General features: G+C 41.4%; 1 protein-coding gene across 6 annotated transcripts in view; it reads left to right on the top strand.

Annotated features, from left to right (window-relative positions):
• Positions 1–20,876, top strand: part of LOC136858128 (beta-1,4-N-acetylgalactosaminyltransferase bre-4) — a 508,156-nt gene that overhangs the window by 375,212 nt on the left and 112,068 nt on the right. The window contains exon 1 of one of the 6 annotated variants that reach the window (XM_067137446.2): positions 5,442–5,626. The exons of the other annotated variants lie outside the window; for them this stretch is intronic. The gene's annotated coding sequence lies outside the window, so the exon portion shown is untranslated. Of the gene's footprint in view, positions 1–5,441; positions 5,627–20,876 lie in introns of those variants that run through there. 6 annotated transcript variants of the gene reach the window in all.

Raw genomic sequence — 20,876 nt, 5'->3', positions numbered from 1 at the left:
CGCCCGGGCGAGTTAGCCGTGTGGTTAGGGACGCGCAGCTGTGAGCTTGCATCCAGGAGATAATGGATTCGAATTCCACTGTCGGCAGCCGTGAAGATGGTATTCCGTGATTTCCCACTTTCACACCAGACAAATGCTGCTATGTACCTTAATTAAGGCCAAGGCCGCATCCTTCACATCCTTTCCTATCCCATCGTCGCCATAAGACCTATGTGTCGGTGCAACGTAGAACATTTTTTTTTTTTTTTTTTTTTTTTTTTAGAATACTCGGTACACAGCAGTAATCCTATCTATCATAGATGACTGGCAACAAAAGACACAAAGCATATCACAACAAACAATGGTCAATGTAATGTTATTGATCAATTTTATGAGCTTTCTATATTGTAGGCCTTCACATTTAGTTTTATTTCGACTCTGTGATATTAGGGCGTCTTATAAAATTACTTATAGCGATGACTGTAGTTCCTTATTCTTCGACTTTACATACCGATTTTCATCAAATTCTGTTTACCCATTTTCTCGTGACTCGGCGGTGATACGGACTTACATACATACATACATACATACATACATACATACATACATACATACATACATACATACATACATTATCATTATAGACTGTTATGCCTTTCAGCGTTCAGTCTGCAAGCCTCTGAGAATTTACTAAACATCGCCACAATCCTCGATTTGCAACTAGTGTTGTGGCCTTATTTAGTTCTATACCTCTTATCTTTAAATCGTTAGAAACCGAGTCTAACCATCGTCGTCTTGGTCTACCTCTACTTCTCTTACCCTCCATTACAGAGTCCATTATTCTCCTAGGTGACCTATCCTCCTCCATTCGCCTCACATGACCCCACCACCGAAGCCGGTTTATGCGTACAACTTCATCCATCGAGTTCATTCCTAAATTAGCCTTTACCTCCTCATCCCGAGTACCCTCCTGCCATTGTTCCCACCTGTTTGTACCAGCAATCATTCTCGCTACTTTCATGTCTGTTACTTCTAACTTATGAATAAGATATCCTGAGTCCACCCAGCTTTCGCTCCCGTAAGGCAAAGTTGGTCTGAAAACAGACCGATGTAAAGATAGTTTCGTCTGGGAGCTGACTTCCTTCTTACAGAATACTGCTGATCGCAACTGCGAGCTCACTGCATTAGCTTTACTACACCTTGATTCAATCTCACTTACTATATTACCATCCTGGGAGAATACACAACCTAAATACTTGAAATTATCGACCTGTTCTAGCTTTGTATCACCAATCTGACATTCGATTCTGTTGAATTTCTTACCTACTGACATCAATTTAGTCTTCGAGAGGCTAATTTTCATACCATACTCATTGCACCTATTTTCAAGTTCCAAGATATTAGACTGCAGGCTTTCGTCACAGTCTGCCATTAAGACCAAGTCGTCAGCATAGGCCAAACTGCTTACTACATTTCCACCTAACTGAATCCCTCCCTGCCATTTTATACCTTTCAGCAGATGATCCATGTAAACTACGAACAGCAAAGGTGAAAGATTACAGCCTTGTCTAACTCCTGTAAGTACCCTGAACCAAGAACTCATTCTACCATCAATTCTCACTGAAGCCCAATTGTCAACATAAACGCCTTTGATTGATTTTAATAATCTACCTTTAATTCCATAGTCCCCCAGTATGGCGAACATCTTTTCCCTCGGTACCCTGTCATATGCTTTCTCTAAATCTACGAAACATAGACACAACTGCCTATTCCTCTCGTAGCATTTTTCAGTTACCTGGCGCATACTGAAAATCTGATCCTGACAGCCTCTCTGTGGTCTGAAACCACACTGGTTTTCATCCAACTTCCTCTCAACGACTGATCGTACCCTCCCTTCCAGGATGCCAGTGAATACTTTGCCTGGTATACTAATCAATGAGATACCTCGATAGTTGTTGCAATCCTTCCTGTTCCCTTGCTTATAGATAGGTGCAATTACTGCTTTTGTCCAATCTGAAGGTACCTTACCAACACTCCATGCTATTCTTAGTACTCTATGAAGCCATTTCATCCCTGCCTTCCCACTGTACTTCACCATTTCAGGTCTAATTTCATCTATTCCTGCTGCCTTATGACAATGGAGTTTATTTACTATCCTTTCCACTTCCTCAAGCATAATTTCATCAACATCCTTTTCCTCCTCCCAATGAGCTTGGCTGTTTGCAACACCACCATGATGATTTCCTTTTACATTGAGATGATGTTCAAAATATTCCCTCCACCTCTCCAGTGATTCCCTGGGATCTATTATGAGTTCACCTGAATTACTCAAAACACTGTTCATTTCCTTTTTCCCTCCCTTCCTAAGATTCTTTATTACTGTCCAGAAAGGTTTCCCTGCTGCTTGACCTAGCCTTTCCAGGTTATTACCAAAATCTTCCCATGTCTTCTTTTTGGATTCAACAACTATTTGTTTTGCTCTGTTTCTTTCATCTACGTACAAATCTCTGTCTGCCTCGGCCCTTGTTTGGAGCCATTTCTGATAAGCATTCTTTTTACGTTTACAGGCTGCTCTCACTTCGCCATTCCACCAAGATGTTCGCCTTTTCCCATCTTTACACACAGTTGTTCCTAGGCATTCCCTTGCTGTTTCTATTACAGCATCCCTGTATGCCAGCCATTCACTTTCTATATCCTGAACGTGCTCACTGTCTACTGTTCGAAACTTCTCACTAATCATATCCATGTATTTCTGTCTAATTTCCTCATCCTGTAGACTTTCTACCCTTATTCGTTTGCAGACAGATTTCACTTTCTCGACCCTAGGCCTAGAGATACTTAGTTCACTACAGATCAGATAATGGTCTGTATCATCGAAAAATCCGCGAAAAACTCGTACATTCCTAACAGATTTCCTGAATTCAAAGTCTGTTAGGATATAGTCTATGATGGATCTGGTACCCCTAGCCTCCCATGTGTAGCGGTGAATTGCCTTATGCTTGAAGAATGTATTTGTAACAGCTAAACCCATACTAGCACAGATGTCCAGCAAACGCTTCCCATTCCCATTAGCTTCCATATCTTCCCCACATTTACCAATCACCCTTTCGTATCCTTCAGTTCTATTCCCAACTCTCGCATTGAAATCGCCCATTAGCACTATTCTATCCTTGCTGTTGACCCTGACCACGATGTCACTCAATGCTTCATAAAACTTGTCAACTTCATCCTCATCTGCACCCTCACATGGTGAATACACGGACACAATTCTTGTCCTAATTCCTCCCACTGACAAATCTATCCACATCATTCGCTCATTTACGTGCCTAACAGAGACTATGTTGCGTGCAATGGTATTCCTGATAAAGAGCCCTACCCCAGACTCTGCCCTTCCCTTTCTAACGCCCGTCAAGTACACTTTATAATCTCCCATCTCTTCCTCATTATCTCCCCTTACCCGAATATCACTTACTCCTAGCACATCCCGATGCATCCTCTTTGCTGACTCAGCCAGTTCTACCTTCTTTCTTCCATAAGCCCCATTAATATTGATAGCTCCCCATCGAATTCCATTTCGTTCGCCAAGTTGTTTCCAAGGAGTCCCTCGCCTGTCAAATGGGAGTGGGACTCCATTACTCCCATAGGTCCGAGGCTTGCTTAAAGTGTTCTGAGCTCGGTAAATTCATGAAGCAGGATGCTGCCCTACTTGCACATAGTCCAAGTGAGGATCTCTCCTCTAACGGGTTATGGACCACCGGTGAATTGTATAGTCCTAGCCGCCTGAGCTCAAGGAGGGCCACGACTCAGAATATGTCCGAGATGCCCACTCCCATTCCATAGCAACTGGTATCCCGACTCTCAGGACCACTTACTAGGCCACTCAGCCGTTGCCCATGGTTCACGAACTAGGACGTGACTACAGTAACCCACAAACATGAACCATGATACGGACTTGGGAAAAAAAAAACCCCCTCCAAATTCATGATTATCTCTGTGATCTTAGCCGGTATGGTAACAATGTATAAGACATAAATGATGGGAAATGTAATGCTATATAACTGTAGTTATTAAGTATTATTATCGATACCATCTGTAATAACACAAATATTTGAGAATTAAATTTTAGGTCTTCCCCTAAACTACCATTTCACTCAGCGTGAATACAATTATTTATGGCCTAGATTATATCGACTTATTACCCCGAATTTGCATACCGATTGTCATTAAGATACGACCAATAATAACATATTTGAGAATTAAAGTTTAGGCCTTCCCCAACAGTACCATTTCACTCAGCGTGAATAAAATTATTTATGGTCTAGATTGTAGCGATTGCATGCCGATTTTCATTAAATTCTCTTCAGCCGTTTTCCCGTGATGCGTTGACAGACAGACAGACAGACAGACAGACAGACAGACAGACAGACAGACAGACAGACAGACAGACAGACAGACAGACATTACGGAAAATTAAAAAGTGCATTTCCTTGTTACTGTGGACACGGCTGATATAGAAATACCATCCTCTTTAAATTCTGAGCAATGTACAGACAAAACTTTTATTTTGTATATATATATTCTTTGCCTCTGCCTTGCCTCTTTAGGCTTAAGTAATAACACCATAAATAATATTTTCGAAGAATCCCTGCGCCTAAATTTCTCCTCTGTTACCGCTTTCTGAAATCCGTAACTCATATCACAATTTAGTGAGGGACATTTAACTTTTTTCAATACATCCTCTTGGTATTAACATATTTATCCTATCCGGGTGTCCTCAGTTGTTATCCTGTCTTCAGTTAATGTTAACTTTATTAACTGTACTACTTTCTTCCTTAATTTCTTCGTATGCATGCGAATTAATTTTAATTTTAGTCTTGTATCTCTACTTCTCAGAATCCTCTTCTCTTTTCTCTCTGCAATTTTTGTCATTGTTATATTCAGCTCTTTTAAATCATTCTGGACCTCAAGCAAACCAGTTGTTCTTGGTTTTACTTTTCCAAAAGAAATTGAATAATTGTTTCAGTAGTCTGGTCTCTAGTAGTCTTACTATGTGGCTGAAAAAGACAATTCTCCTTTTTCGCATTGAATCCAATCCACAGATTTCGTCTCTTAACGGAGAACTGAGGGAAGAATCTATTAATCGGTTTATTAAAATCATCAACGATTCATTATCTCGTTATTCCTCAATACGGTGGCTGTGTTTTACTAAATAGTTCGCAAGTGTAACGTGCAGTTTGTCCCTTTTTGTTATTGTACGGTATCGTAAGTCATGACTCAATAAGACGCATCCTTCTGTTTAGGACATGAGGAAACCTACTATACGTCATGGCCAGGACTGTTCTCGTGAAGCGTTGCTAAGAACTCACGTGTTTTCTGGTGGGCGGTTCACTTTCACTCCAGCATGTAACAGGAAAATCCCCACTCCTGGCCACGCGCCTGCTCTGTTCGCGTTCAGAAGCAAGTCAAGGCAGGGCAGCTCACACACTGTCCGTCAATGTGAAAAGAATATTCCAGTGTGTTAGTGACGGTAGCATGAAGATACGAGTTATCATTTACTCATACAGTGAGTGATACCTTAATTGCGAGGGAGAATGTGGACCGTTTTCTACAAACTTGCAGTACGCTTCACTTCTAAGGATTTAGTCAGGTACCTCGGCTTCAGTATATTTCTTATTTATGAATGGTTCTTAATATGGGACGATATGCAATTTTTAATTCGTTCAGTTTTGCTTCCGCTAGTTGTAAATATAAGTCTATAACATTTCTGTACATCTTGGGTAAAAACAATTACCATTGTGCAATGTAAACTGTATCCCTCTTTAAAATAACTAGACGAGAGAAGGGAACAATTTTGAAAATATCTAACAACTTTTCGAATGTGAATAATCTGTACCTACGTTTAAAAACAGTTCATTCAGATTGCCGACGTGAAATATCCTTGAACTTCGGTCGCGTTAATTACTTGTGTATGGAAACGTGTCTGGTAGTCCGTGTTGTGATGTTTGTGATATAGTGTGTGTAATATTGTAATCGTTTGGGTCTAGGTTTGGAATGGTGCTGTGGACTTCGAGCAGTCAGACTTTACCTGGATCGGGTTGACACAAAGACCTCGCCCTAGATAACCGCTATCAACACACAAGATAGTTAATCCGAAAATCTACTGCCTGCTACGAAAGACGCGGAATTGTGTTGCCAGTGGCTCCCGTAGGTGCAAGAATCATGTACATTAAAGTAAACTCAAGCAAACAAGCAAGCTAGCTTGTAGTTTTACGTGACTGTTGATATGCCATAGCCATGGGACCAGTTTTACGCGGAATCCAAACCACAGGGTTATGACATTTTATTTGAAAAATCCTGCATACATTGACCGTGCGTGATTCTAACCGCGAGTGCCTTAGTGAGTAGCCAGTTAAGCACGTATCAGTCCTCCTGCATATCTTAAATCTCTGGCAGTACTCTGAATCGAACCCGGGCCTCCATGGACGACAGATGAATAGCGCTAACCCAGGTAGACAATGATATAGTCTATATGAAAACACTAGCAAGGTTAGGGTATAATGCCGTAGGCTCACAGTTATTAGTTCTATACGTACAGGATCGAATTCAGTGCACTAATGACTCATGAATTTGAATAAGCGAGTCTACATCATAAATCACAATACATGATTTCATCATTCTTATGGCTCACTCCCACCTAGTGGAATCGAATCGAACACCCCAAATTTCCACTTGGCCGCTCACATCTAGCGGAACAGAATCGAACGGGATTCTACGGGAAACTTCAGGCTTGCAATGGACGATCTGATAAAAGGTGTGAGGAGGCAGAAAATTACGGGAGCACGGAAAAGTTTCTGGGTGCAAGAAATTAACAAGAGAGCCAAAAGGAGAGAATTCAAACTTATTTTGAATGTTTATTGCGCGATGAAGCTAAGTCTCACAACTGTACTGCAATTTCAACAACTAATTCAGTTAGTATAATTTAACAAAAAAGTTCAATTTTACAGGAGGAAATGCTACCTCAGTTGCAATGCAGTAGATTGCAGTAGATTGCGTCCCGTGGCAGGATGAAATCATTAATCGAGGTAGCCTCAACCTTACGTCGCACCGACACAGATAGGTCTTATGGTGACGATGGGATAGGAAAGGGCTGGGACCGTGGCCTTAATTAAGGTACAGGCCCAGCATTTGACTGGTATGAAAATGGGGAAACCACGGAAAACCATCTCTAGGGCTGCCGACAGTGGGTTTCAAACCCACTATCTCCCGAATGAAAACTCACACCTACGCAATCCTAACCGCACGGCTATCTCTCTCGTTAACACTAATGAAAGACTGTGACGTGTATTTATTTTCCACAGCAGAGCAGTTTCGTATACAGTAGCCTACTATTTGTTAGGGACACGTATACGACAGTTTGAAACATAGGGAATGCCAATTAGGAAATCGTTCACTGTAAATATAATAAACACTTAAAGATATATCCCATGTGAGATATGATGTCAGTTATCATACTGATATGCCGTAGGCCTATATGGACTCCAGCATAACATGATTTTGTGATAAAGTCAACAAAATTTATTATGAAATAAATTGTATATAGACTACAGTAACCGACAACGAAATTGAATATTCTAATAAGTTTGGTTTTTCATAGCCGTGCCTTTTTCTTACCAGGCATTTTTTACGATGTTGTTGCAGTAATGCTCGTGAGTCTTAATGTAGAGGAAATTATATTTTTGAACTGAACTGATAAGTGTTTCCGTATCTAGTATTAATAAGTTAAATAAGTTAAATAAACTATCACAAAACAGAACGTTCCCGACCTAATCCAAAAAACAGCTAACTTTTTAGCTGTAGCTGATACATTTTTGCCGCCAAATGGTTGTCCGAAAGATCTCGACCCGACCGTCTACGAAGTTGCGCGAATCTTAATAATTATGTTCGATTCCGCTCCGCTAGTCGAAAAATATTCTTGGCAGAGAATCCTGTTCCGTTCGATTCGATTCGACTCGTGCCGATCGCCATCTCTACCTCCCGTTTAAACACATGTTTAAAACAAATTCTATGGTTTTCCGTGGTTTCCCATTTTCACACCAGGCAAATGCTGGGGCTGTACCTTAATTAAGGCCACGGCCGCTTCCTTCCAACTCCTAAGCCTTTCCTATCCTATCGTCGCCATAAGACCTATCTGTGTCGGTGCGACGTAAAGCCCCTAGCAAAAAAACAAAAAACAAATTCTGTTCGGTTCGATTCGATTCCGTTCCACTAGGTGGGAGCGGGCTTTTACAGCCGGGCTTAGGGCCGGTATTATAATAGAGGTTTAAACTGTTGTTTCAGTTTAAACTTCGGTTTATCTGTTAGTCGTGTATAATAAAACTTAATCTTAAGTTTAACTAGAGATTAATTCTACTGTCACTCATCTACCGTTTAAACTGAAGTTTAGGAATACATAACCTTACAACATGGCAGAACTAATGGGTCCCGAAGATATTTTTGAGATGTTTGAAGAAATACTAAGCGATGATGAAGAAGTGGTTCAAATTATTGAACGACCACGGGCACCACGAGTTTTTCGAGCAAGGGCACGTCACTTTCATATATGGGATGAAAAATAGTTTTTAAATAGGTTTAGGATTTCAAAACAGACTGTCATAACCATATTTTAGCAAATCCGTGCTAGAATAAAACAAGCAACGAAAAGGTAAGAACGTAAACATGACTTTTTGAACTATTTGAATGTCAAAAGTGTAAATTTTAGAAAATAAAGTAACTTCCTTCTATTTCAGAAATCACGCTGTAGAACTTCTCAGTCACCTACTAATTGCATTACAGTTTTATGCCTCCCGTAGTATGTTTATTACAATGGGAGATTTCGGAGGAATTCATAAGGCCACTGCTTCACGGACTATATAAATATTTCTGTAACTTACTAATTGCACAAGCAATTATATTTCCTTACAAGTAAAATTAGGACAACGTTTATTGCTTTTAACCGCCATTTTACCTACAAGAAGTGAACAAAACATTATCGACAGTCATCTTTTCTCGCAAGTCACTGCTACCAAGATCGTATATTTCCTTCTTTACCTCAGTTTAACTTAGGCCGGCCATTATAAGACTCAGCATCGGTTTAAACTCAAGTTACAGTTTAACTCAGTCTTCAGTTTAAACCCTCATTATAATACCGGCTCTTTGTGGCTTAGACGGTCGAGGCGCTGGCCTTCTGACACCACCTTGGCAGGTTCGATCCCTGGCTCAGTCCGGTGGTACTGTATTTGTAGGTACTCACATACGTCAACCTCGTGTCGGTAGATTTTCTGGCACCTAAAAGAACTCCAGTGAGGCTAAATTCCGGCACCTCGGCGGCTCCGAAAATTGTAAAAGTACTTAGTGGGACGCAAGGCCAATAACATTATCATTGTTACACCTACATTGCGAACCAGAACGTGTATGGCGTTTCTTTCAGCTTGCAGCCAGTTTCGCTCCATTTGAGGATTTAGTCACTTACATGTAAATTAATCTTCGCAGGAGTGATTCCTATATTTGAAACAGTGATTGTACATCACAATTCACAGTACTTAATTTAATGATGTTGCGCTCGTAAACTTAGCATCGCCGGGAAACGAATTTCCAAACAGTGCCTACTGTAATTGATCTCATTTGCAGGCTGTATAATCCTTCTCGGTAAAACTTGCTTGTTTGAACTAGTACCAAGAGGTTCCTTTAGAAATGATTAGGTTCCTGTGTGGTATTCATATTTTCAAGACATAGACCGAAATCTCGTAAGCTTGTGTAAAGATCCCACCGAAACTTGGGATTTCGAGTAAATGCCGTTAGGCCTATGTGAATTGTCCGGCTGAATGGTCAGCGTTGAGGCCTTCGGTTCAGAGGGTCCCGGGTTCGATTCCCAATCGTGTCTGATTAAGTCTTCTGGCTCGGGGACTTGTGTTAGTTTTAACACATGTTTTTTTTTTTTTTTGTTTGTTTCAACACTTCCCTCTTCATGTTTAGACAACACACTACACTACCGACCACCACAGAAACACGCAGTAGTGATTACATTCTTCCATATAGGGTTGGCGTCAGGAAGGGCATCCGGCCGTAAACAGGACCAAATGAACATGTGCGACACAGTTCGCAGCCGCGACCAAACAGATGTATGAAGAAGCGGTAGAAGCAGAAGCCGTTATGTGAATTGTTTAGGTTTAATTAAACTGTTTTTTTCTTTTTGTGTGTGTTCAGTCCTATAGAACGTAGTGCAGTGGAACTATGCTGTATGCTCATAACATTCTTAGTGGGGAAAAAAAAAAATCAATATGGTGAGCATGTGAATTTCCAAAACTGAGACTGCGTATACTTGTTAGTTATTCCCCCAATCACAAATAAATACCGTTGACTGGCTCCGAAGCCTAGTTGTTTCAGTGCTCATGATTGCAGGATCGAATCCAGTTGCTTGAATGAGAGAGACCTGTATCAGTTTAGTAGACTTACTGACACTTTGAATTATAGCGATTGACGTTTAGCACATTAGTTAGTACGTTTACATGCAGGATTCAGATCGATCTGAGTACACTTCCCGTATTGAAAACGCCATATACCGAGCTCGATAGCTGCAGTCGCTTAAGTGCGGCCAGTATCCAGTATTCGGGAGATAGTAGGTTCGAACCCCACTGTCGGCAGCCCTGAAGATGGTTTTCCGTGGTTTCCCATTTTCACACCAGGCAAATGCTGGGGCTGTACCTTAAGTAAGGCCACGGCCGCTTCCTTCCCACTCCTAGCCCTTCCCTGTCCCATCGTCGCCATAAGACCTATCTATGTCGGTGCGACGTACAGCACTAGCAGAAGAAAAAAAAAACGCCATGTAAACGGAGACTCAGTTCGGATTGAGTCTCAAGGTCGATACGGTGCAATCTGGGATCGTATCGTACTCGGTTCGAATTAGGTTCCATGTAAACGCGGATCGTACTGAGATCGTATTGAAAACGACTGCGCACATACTCCATGTTTGTTCTGACGAAATGATTATCATCAAAGTTCTGTCGAAATAATAAATATAATAAGCCAGTAAATATATTTACCTGTATAAATGATCAGCAACTGTAAATCATATTATAAGACGGCCAGCCCTTGCGATTAACAAAATCACGATAACCTTCTATTGGGGGGTAAAATTGGAATGTGTGTTCTATCTATTGCACCAAATTACATTTGGAATACCACACATACTTTCAAAACTGAAAGTTATCTCCTGGGCTTCTACTTCATTTGGCGTTTTTAAATTCTAAGAGGTGATGTCGATTTTACTACAATTCTGCATCGTTCGTATACGTTGATGTTGCCTGGCGGATTCAATACGATACTCAAATAGCCTACTACATGTAAACGGGGATCGTATTCAATACGGTAAGTGTACTCGAATCGATCCGGTGTGTCTCCCTTCATGGAGCCAGTATCTGCTGGGAATACATTGTATAACTTGTATACATTGTATAATTTGTGCTTGGAAGTCGTGCGATGTCACTTTACTCCTCTCAGTACTGTTAAACAACAAGTATACTTACCTGGCGTAGGGGTTATCGTGATCAACCAACAAGTGAAAGTGCTACAAATAATATCTCATTCGAGTGTTAATGGAAAAATACCTAGTGCTGTTAGGGACTTGGACTACAGACTGCTTTTAAGCCCTTTCGGTCGAGTGTGATGACAGTAGTTACCAGGCTTGTGGAGACTTGGCTGCAGAAACTTGCGTATTGGGTAAATTATATCAAGTTTAATTCGTTATGAAATAATTAATACTGATACCATTCCCAATTTTTATAAAGTTGTATTCTACAGCGCGTTTCAGAGCTTATTACTCTGTCGTTAGGTGGTGAAATGGTGACATTCAATTGGTACTACGCCCAACATTTTCTATCCCGTAAAACGTCAGGAGCTTCAAATCTAATTGGAACACAGGTTGCTAGCCCGGGAAAATACAGTATATTATCAGTGTCTTCACACTCACTCCAGGAGATGGCTGCGATTCCAAGGCATCTGTTGCAAACCTGATCTTTTAGCATTTCTTTAAAGAAGGTTTGTGACCATCACAGAGTATTCCTATTTTGTGATTTCCGTATCGAAATTGTCGTACTGTGGATGTCGAATCACTATCCAGGTTTCCACACCCAAGTAATCTCCACCCATGTCTACGTCTGCCTTTTATCTTGCCCTCTGTGGTCGGTTTTATCAGGCTGTATTAACCATTTCGAAGGATGTGGCCGAAATAGGCTGCTTTCTTTCATTTTTTGAAATGTAAAACGTCGCATGATTTACCAGAACGACTGAGTACCTCCTCGTTGGTGACGTAAACCTGATCCATTTAACTGAAAATTATTGTTACTCCCACAGAATTAAAGCAACACGGTTTATGCTCACTATAAGATTTCGACACACGTAAGTAGACCTACACAGAACTGATGGCTTTTATGAATCAACAACTTCTACTTAACATTTACCTTGGGACATTACCGTGTTTCAAATAATTGTCTAAAACTATGTGTTCTATCCGACGTTCACTGGTTATGTTAGTTGAGATCGGATGATTTGTGTTCGTAAATTGCTTCAGGTGGAGACAGTCATTGGTGTTTTCTCTTAGGAATTCGAAACTCCGAGGAAACGGATGTTCATACTATATAGTCTACAGTCTTGATAAGTAGTCAGGGTCAGTAGCTCAGATGGTAGAGCGCCGGTAGGCCTATTCGAGATCAAGTTGGCAGGTTCGCACTAATTGCTGTTTAACATAATTATCTTCTTTACACTTCAGCATTTTCTTTAATTAATGTAACTGTATAGATACAATTTTATATGTTTTACTTTCTTTTTCTGGCAGCCTGTAATACAGGAGGCTGTTCCCATATAAATGGAAATGTACGAGGTGCTCAAATACGTCACCCTCATGTCGGTACATTAGTGCTACGTAAAATAACAGGATTCCGGCACCTCGACATCTGCGAAAGCCGTGATGTAGTTAGTGAGACACAAAACCAAATTATTTTAATCAGGCGGGTGCATTCGACCATTGGGGAATTATCTATAGGATATAAAATATTATGTCCTGACTGACTGACTGATTCATAATCGCAGAGCCAAAACTACTGGACATAAAGAAATGAAATTTTGAGGATGCATTTATATTACAATTTAGGTGCTCACTAAGGGAGGATTTTTGGATATTCCCTCGCTATGAGGGTGAAAAAGGGGGTGAATTTTTAACATGGGTGTATCTATATCTCAAAGATGTAACACTTTAAAGACATGATAATTGGTATTTGGAATCTTCTTTAAAAATAAGGAAACACGTATTTTGTTTTGTTTTCGGAAAATCTTCATAAGGGGTCTGGAAAAAGGTGAAAAAGGGGTTGAATACCTTAAAAACGGAAGATTTTAGTCATGAAAATCGGTATTTGTAATGTCTTTTAAAAATAATGTAATACGTATTTTTTTGTTTTCGGAAAAAGCACCTAAGGGGGCGGGGGTAAAATGACTGAAAAAGGGGTTAATTATTTTTTTAGGATGCTGGAATGTACAAAACTGAAGATATTACAGACGTGAAAATTGGTATTTGGAATCTCCTTTAAAAATAAAGAAACACGTATTTTTGTTTCCGGAAAATTCATTTAGCGGGGAGGGGGGGGGGGGTAAAAAGGACTGAAACAGGGGTTGAATTATTTTTATGAGAATACTTATATCTCAAAAACTGAAGATGTCACAGACATGAAAATTTGTATTTTCTTTAAAAATAAATACACGTGCTTTATTTTCGGAAAATCCGCGTAAGGGCGTGGGGTGGGTGAAAAGAAGTGCAGAAAGTGCTGAATTCTGTTTAAGAGGATACTTATACTGTAGCCTATATATGAAATACTGAAGATGTTAAAAACGTGAACATTGGTATTTGGAATCTCCTGTAAAAGTAAAGGAACACGCATAATTTGTTTTCTGAAAATCCACTTACGGGGAAGTGTTAAAGAGGGTGCATTTTTAAAATGAGCATATCTACAGTCTATCTCGAAAACTTACCACATATTACAGACTTGACAATTGGCATTTTTAATCTCTTTTAAAAATAAAGTAACACGTATTTGTTTGTTTCGAAAAAATACGTAAGGGGTGAGGGTTGTAAAAAGGATTGAAAAAGGGGTTGGATTCTTTTCATTAGGATATTTACCTTACCTTACCTATGGCGCAACGGCCCGTTTTCGGGTCATGGTCTCCCCAGTTGCTCTCCGCCAAACTTGTCGATCTCGCGCAGCAACTCTCCAATTCCGGATCTTGAGGATGTATGTTGCGTCCTGATGTACACCATCATGGGAATCTGTTACGTGGCCTTCCCAAAGGCCGTCCTCCTCCAAAGTCTCCTAAGAATACCTTCTTTGGGATTCGGTGTTCTTCCATCCTAATTAGATGACCTGCCCATTTAAGTCTCTTAATTCGAATGGCATGCGACAGGAGTGCCTCCTCATACAGGGAATATTCTGTAGTTCATTGTTATATCTAATTCTCCATTCCCCTTGTAAGCATATTGGGCCATAAATTCTCCTCAGGATTTTCCTTTCGAAGGAATCTTTCTCTACGGCTTTCTTTGGGAGGGTCCACGTATCACTTCCATACATCACTGTACTGCGAATGAGAGTTTTGTATAGCATAACATAACTTTTAGGCTCTGGTTTATATCTCTACTTCTAAGAAAGAGGTAGTACTGCGAAGTATGCTCTATTGGCAGCTTGAATTCCTGCTTGTATTTCTACCATTTCCTCATTCTGGTTGGTTAGATGTACACCAAGATATGTGAACTCATCCACCACCTCCACTTTGGATTTTTCAGGGACAAGTTGGTCATCTGTATATTTCCTTCTCCTAGCCTGCACCATTACCTTTGTCTTTTGTTCATTGATCCTAAGTCCAATCTCTTTGCCTTCTCTACATAAGTCTTCAAATACTTCTTTAACTGTTCTTGTTGTTCTTTCCATCAAATTAATGTCATCAGCATATCCAACTAGTTCAGTAGTTTTGTATAGAAGTGTTCCACCGGTGTCCACCCTTAACTTTTTAATCACTGATTCTAGTACCAAGTTAAACAGAATTGGTGCCAGGCCATCTCCTTGCTTCAATCCCTGATTCATTTCGAAGAAGCTGCCTACTTCAGTCTGAATTTTCACTCCCACCATTGTATTTCTCATAGTTAATTTCACAAGTCGTAGGTTTTCCTTACTATCCGTTTGCAGATACTACAGGTGTGCTATATTTTAAGTCTTAGAGTCTCTACCACAATACTAAGTCCAACTAGTTTAGCATGCTACTATACAAACCACCTTAAGATAGGTTACCTTACCGAACAAATGGCTGCGCGGTTTGAGTCACGTAGCTGTTAGCTTGCATTTGGGAGACAGTGGGTTCAAACCCCCCACTGTCGGCAGACCTTAAAGATGGTTTTCTCTGGTTTCCCCTATCACCTGGCTGTTCCTTAATTAAGGCCACGTTCCATTCCTTCCCACTCCTAGTCCTTTTCTGTCCCATCATCCCCATCATCCACCTATGTCGGTGGGACATACAGCAGATTATATAAATAAATAAAAATGTTATCTTACTGATTCGTCACCCGCCGGTACTCGAGGATGACAAATATGTATCTAGTCGTGCCAAGATTACTTCATAATATGAATCTGTAGTATTTAGTCGAATAAAAATGTTCATTTTTTCTAAGAAAGTAACTACTCGTTTAGACTGATTTGGAAGAAACTAATTTATTTGGTAGATATGGCTTCAAACTCGTTGATTTCTAGTTGTAAAGATGTCACTATTTTTTTTTTTAAATTTCGATGCTCTTACCTTATTGCTTAGCAAGTAACCGCGACTAAATCTTCGTGAAGCTAACACAAAACACATCTTTTTGAAAAAAAAAATAATAATACGTGGGTGATAATTTTAATGTTCCCCTTGCGGCCGACCAATCCGAGCATTATCTCTGTCTCGGTCTGGCAGAGCATATACGGTAAGTTCGTCAATTTGAATCACGCGCCCGGAAGTAACAAAGTTTTTTTTTCCTTTCTTTTCGAAATGGAACATTTTCTCCGCCAATCCGATTGCGCCATCGTTCTTTATATAACACGCAGAACTTTCCTTAACTTGTTTTGTCGGTATAATTTGGATACACGCTGTATTCTCCATATGTTACGTCATACAAGAGGTAAGTGTACATTCAGTCGAGTTGATTTTTGCCCTCTTCATTTCTCTTTCGCATCGGTTTTCTGCTCTCATCATATGTCTGTGTCTGTTTGCAGTTGAGTTACAAATTCTGTCAGTTGCATATGGCCGCCTGAGCCCAAGTAAGAGGGTTGGATCCCGGTTTAATTCAGTGGCATTTGAAAGTGCTCATGTCGATTCTTTTATCGGTACGTAAAAGGTCCGCGGGATTGAATTCGGGCACCTCGGTGTCTAAAAAAACCACTTTAAAAGTAGTTAGTGAAACATAAAAACCAGTAACATTATTAGAAGCCGGGCTGAGTAGGTCAGACGGTAGAGCGCTGGCCTTCTAAGTTCAAGTTGGCGGGTTCGATCCAGGCTCACTCCGGTGGTATTTGAAGGTGCTCAGATACGTCAGCCTCGTATCGGTAGATTTATTAACTCGTAAAAGAACTCCTACTGGACAAAATTCCGACACCTCGGTGTCTCCGTAAACCGTAAAAGTAGTTTGACGTAAAACCAATAACATTCTTATGAACAGCTGATCCAGAACTTTTATTTTTCGACTATAATATAGAGCACTTCATGTCTCTAAAAGGCTCTCGGCTCAGTCTGCCATCCCATTTATTTATCTAGGCTTTATAGTATATTGTGTTCCTATCTAATCATGTTTCCTCAAATCCTATAATCGTACATCATTATGAAACGTTGAAGAACTTAAGCCAGGACATTAAGATCATACGGTTAGTTCAGGACCATAGAGATTATCCACTCTGCCTACACCTTGCGAGGAAATTAGGGATCGAATTAAGAGTATATCTCAGTAAGGAATTTAGTACAACCTCCCTATTCTAGCGGTCACTATTTCATTGGTAAAAATAAATACTCAGTTGGGATCTTTCACCAGCTAACGTAGGGCCAGAATTTGTTGCACCACACATGTGCATGTTATGAAAGACTGTTAGAACATTGGAACTGGCAGAAATATTTTCCGTGGCGGGTTTATCCGGAAATTACATGTTGTTCGTCCACGTAAATGAAACGTGGGGCTTCAAGGCCTTTCAGATCAAGTTATATTTATATTAAAATGTTGGTATAGTAATAAATTAACTATTTCTGTCCTCAAAAATGCATATTAAAATAGATGGCAAGTGCTAAAATGCCCGTTAGAAATGTGAATAGTATGTGATTTGGTGGCATTTTAATTGTGCTAAACTGCGTACATATAAGGAAATCTATGATGATTAAGAGTGGTAATTAGGAGCATTGCGTTCTGTGTCGCCCCTTTGGTGGAGACCAATTCTAACCATTGAAGTGACTATAGGAGTACAGTACATCATAAATGTTTAATATCTTTGAAATTTGACATTGATCTTGCCAGTGCTGAAGGATGGGTGTTTCAAAGAAAAAGTAGGCCTAGAGTGATAAGATAATTGAGTGAGGCATCAAAACAAGTGAATGATTCTCGCAGTTATTTTGGAGAGGTCATTGTTCTCTTTGACTCATACAAATTTTATAATGGTTGGTAAAAACCAGAGGTGCATAATGCAATCGCCATATTTTTAAGACACCGGTTCGAAGCCCACTGTCGGCAGCCCGGAAAATGGTTTTCCGTGGTTTCCCATTTTCACACCAGGCAAATGCTGGGGCTGTACCTTAAGGCCACGGCCGCTTCCTTCCCACTCCTAGCCCTTCCCTGTCCCATCGTCGCCATAAGACCTATCTGTGTCGGTGCGACGTTAAGCAACTAGCAAAAAAAAAAAAAAAAATCTTAAAAGACACCGATTTAGGACTGTTAAGTTTGACTTGATACAACATCGGAAAAAATAACTAAACATAGGGCTACTACAGTTGGAGTGTTTCAATTTGTTCTTTTTTCTTTGTGTATGTGTGAACATTCTGTAAGGACACAGAACGTAATCCCAGTACAATATTATGCGAGATTCATATATGTCTATGTATTCACAGAATAAATTTAATGTATATATTTTGTGTTCTACTGTATTTCTAGCTGGCTGTTTAGTCCGGTACCTAAAGCCAATAAAGAAATTAAAAAATAATGGTTGGTACTTCCACTCAGCAAGACTTCCTGCGTTCTCGTGTAAACTAGGAAATTGGGAGTGCCAGCAGGTATGAACTTGCATGTAAACATTTTAAAGACGTGTCGTTTATTGACAGTTATTTGCCTGGTGTGACAGTATAAAACCACGGAAAACTATCCTCAGGGTTGGCAGCAGTATGGCTGGAATCTGCCACTTCAGCTTCACGATGTGTACGATGTAGCCAATTCGCTTGGTCGACCGAATTTGTCGGGTAGAACGAGGCCAATACTTCAATAGTTACGGTGCTATCGATGATGGGTTATCACTCGCTGACGATTATGATTGTCTCTTTCAAAACTCTAATTCTATGGGTTCTTAGATGGCTGTAGAGGCCAATTTTGAAACCGCGGATTCTTCCCCGTTGTTGACATACACTGACTGACAGAGCAAATGCGACACCAAGAAGGAGTGGTTCGAAAGGGATGAAAGTTGGGGAAAAAACAGAGACGGCACGGACGAATAATTGATGTTTATTTCAAACCGATATGCAGGTTACACAATGCGCACGGCATCGACTCAGTAGGATGTAGGACCACCGCGAGCGGCGATGCACGCAGAAACACGTCGAGGTACAGAGTCAATAAGAGTGCGGATGGTGTCCTGAGGGATGGTTCTCCATTCTCTGTCAACCATTTGCCACAGTTGGTCGTCCGTACGAGGCTGGGGCAGAGTTTGCAAACGGCGTCCAATGAGATCCCACACGTGTTCGATTGGTGAGAGATCCGGAGAGTACGCTGGCCACGAAAGCATCTGTACACCTCGTAGAGCCTGTTGGGAGATGCGAGCAGTGTGTGGGCGGGCATTATCCTGCTGAAACAGAGCATTGGGCAGCCCCTGAAGGTACGGGAGTGCCACCGGCCGCAGCACATGCTGCACGTAGCGGTGGGCATTTAACGTGCCTTGAATACGCACTAGAGGTGACGTGGAATCATACGCAATAGCGCCCCAAACCATGATGCCGCGTTGTCTAGCGGTAGGGCGCTCCACAGTTACTGCCGGATTTGACCTTTCTCCACGCCGACGCCACACTCGTCTGCGGTGACTATCACAGACAGAACAGAAGCGTGACTCATCGGAGAACACGACGTTCCGCCATTCCCTCATCCAAGTCGCTCTAGCCCGGCACCATGCCAGGCGTGCACGTCTATGCTGTGGAGTCAATGGTAGTTCTGAGCGGACGCCGGGAGTGCAGGCCTCCTTCAACCAATCGACGGGAAATTGTTCTGGTCGATATTGGAACAGCCAGGGTGTCTTGCACATGCTGAAGAATGGCGGTTGACGTGGCGTGCGGGGCTGCCACCGCTTGGCGGCGGATGCGCTATCCTCGCGTGCTGACGTCACTCGGGCTGCGCCTGGACCCCTCGCACGTGCCACATGTCCCTGCGCCAACCATCTTCGCCACAGGCGCTGCACCGTGGACACATCCCTATGGGTATCGGCTGCGATTTGACGAAGCGACCAACCTGCCCTTCTCAGCCCGATCACCATACCCCTTGTAAAGTCGTCTGTCTGCTGGAAATGCCTCCGTTGACGGCGGCCTGGCATTCTTAGCTATACACGTGTCCTGTGGCACACGACAACACGTTCTACAATGACTGTCGGCTGAGAAATCACGGTACGAAGTGGGCCATTCGCCAACGCCGTGTCCCATTTATCGTTCGCTACGTGCGCAGCACAGCGGCGCATTTCACATCATGAGCATACCTCAGTGACGTCAGTCTACCCTGCAATTGGCATAAAGTTCTGACCTCTCCTTCTTGGTGTTGCATTTGCTCTGTCAGTCAGTGTATATATTTGGTCTGGTGAAGGCTGGCTTTGAAGTGTAGTTTTTCTTCAGAAATTCTCGTTGTTTTCTAGTATTGCGTTTGTCAATTTCTATTCTCCGACGTTGTTGCTCGAAGCGCTGAGTTCCTTCCAATACATTGTGACGCCATACTGACCGGTCAACTGTAGTAGCTTCCCAGTTGAGATTTAATTTGACGTTTCTTCATGAAGGTTTTTAGTGTATCGTTGCTCCGCTTCTGTGGTCCTCCGTGTCGTCCTTTTTTTTTTTCTTTTTCCTATCGTACTCTGACATTTACGAATCATATATTATTTCTGTGAGCCTCCATGGCTCAGGCGGCAGCGCGCCGACCTCTCATCGCTGGGTTCCGTGGTTCAAATCCCGGTCACTCCATGTGAGATTTGTACTGGACAAAGCGGAGGCGGGGCAATTTTTTCTCCGGGTACTCCGGTTTTCCCTGTCATCTTTCGTTCCAGCAACACTCTCCAGAATATTTTTTAAAAGTTGCTTTACGTCGCACCGACACAGATAGGTCGCACTTAAGCGACTGCAGCTATCGAGCTCGGTCATTTAATTTCATCATTAATCATTGCCCCTGAGGAGTGCAACAGGCTTCGGCAGCCGGCACAATTCCTATCCTCGCCGCTAGATGGGGCTTCATTCACTCCATTCCTGACCCGGTCGAATGGCTGGAAAGAAGCTTTGGATTTTCATGTTCATATTATTTCTGTAGTATAGATCCTCTTACCAAGTCCAACTATAATATCTCAGAACGTAATATCAAAACCAAAATG

This window comes from Anabrus simplex, chromosome 1 (assembly GCF_040414725.1).
Source record: "Anabrus simplex isolate iqAnaSimp1 chromosome 1, ASM4041472v1, whole genome shotgun sequence".
NCBI lineage: Eukaryota > Metazoa > Arthropoda > Insecta > Orthoptera > Tettigoniidae > Anabrus > Anabrus simplex.
The sequence above is the reverse complement of the archived record's forward strand: the minus strand, read 5'-3'. Positions and strand labels throughout refer to the sequence as shown.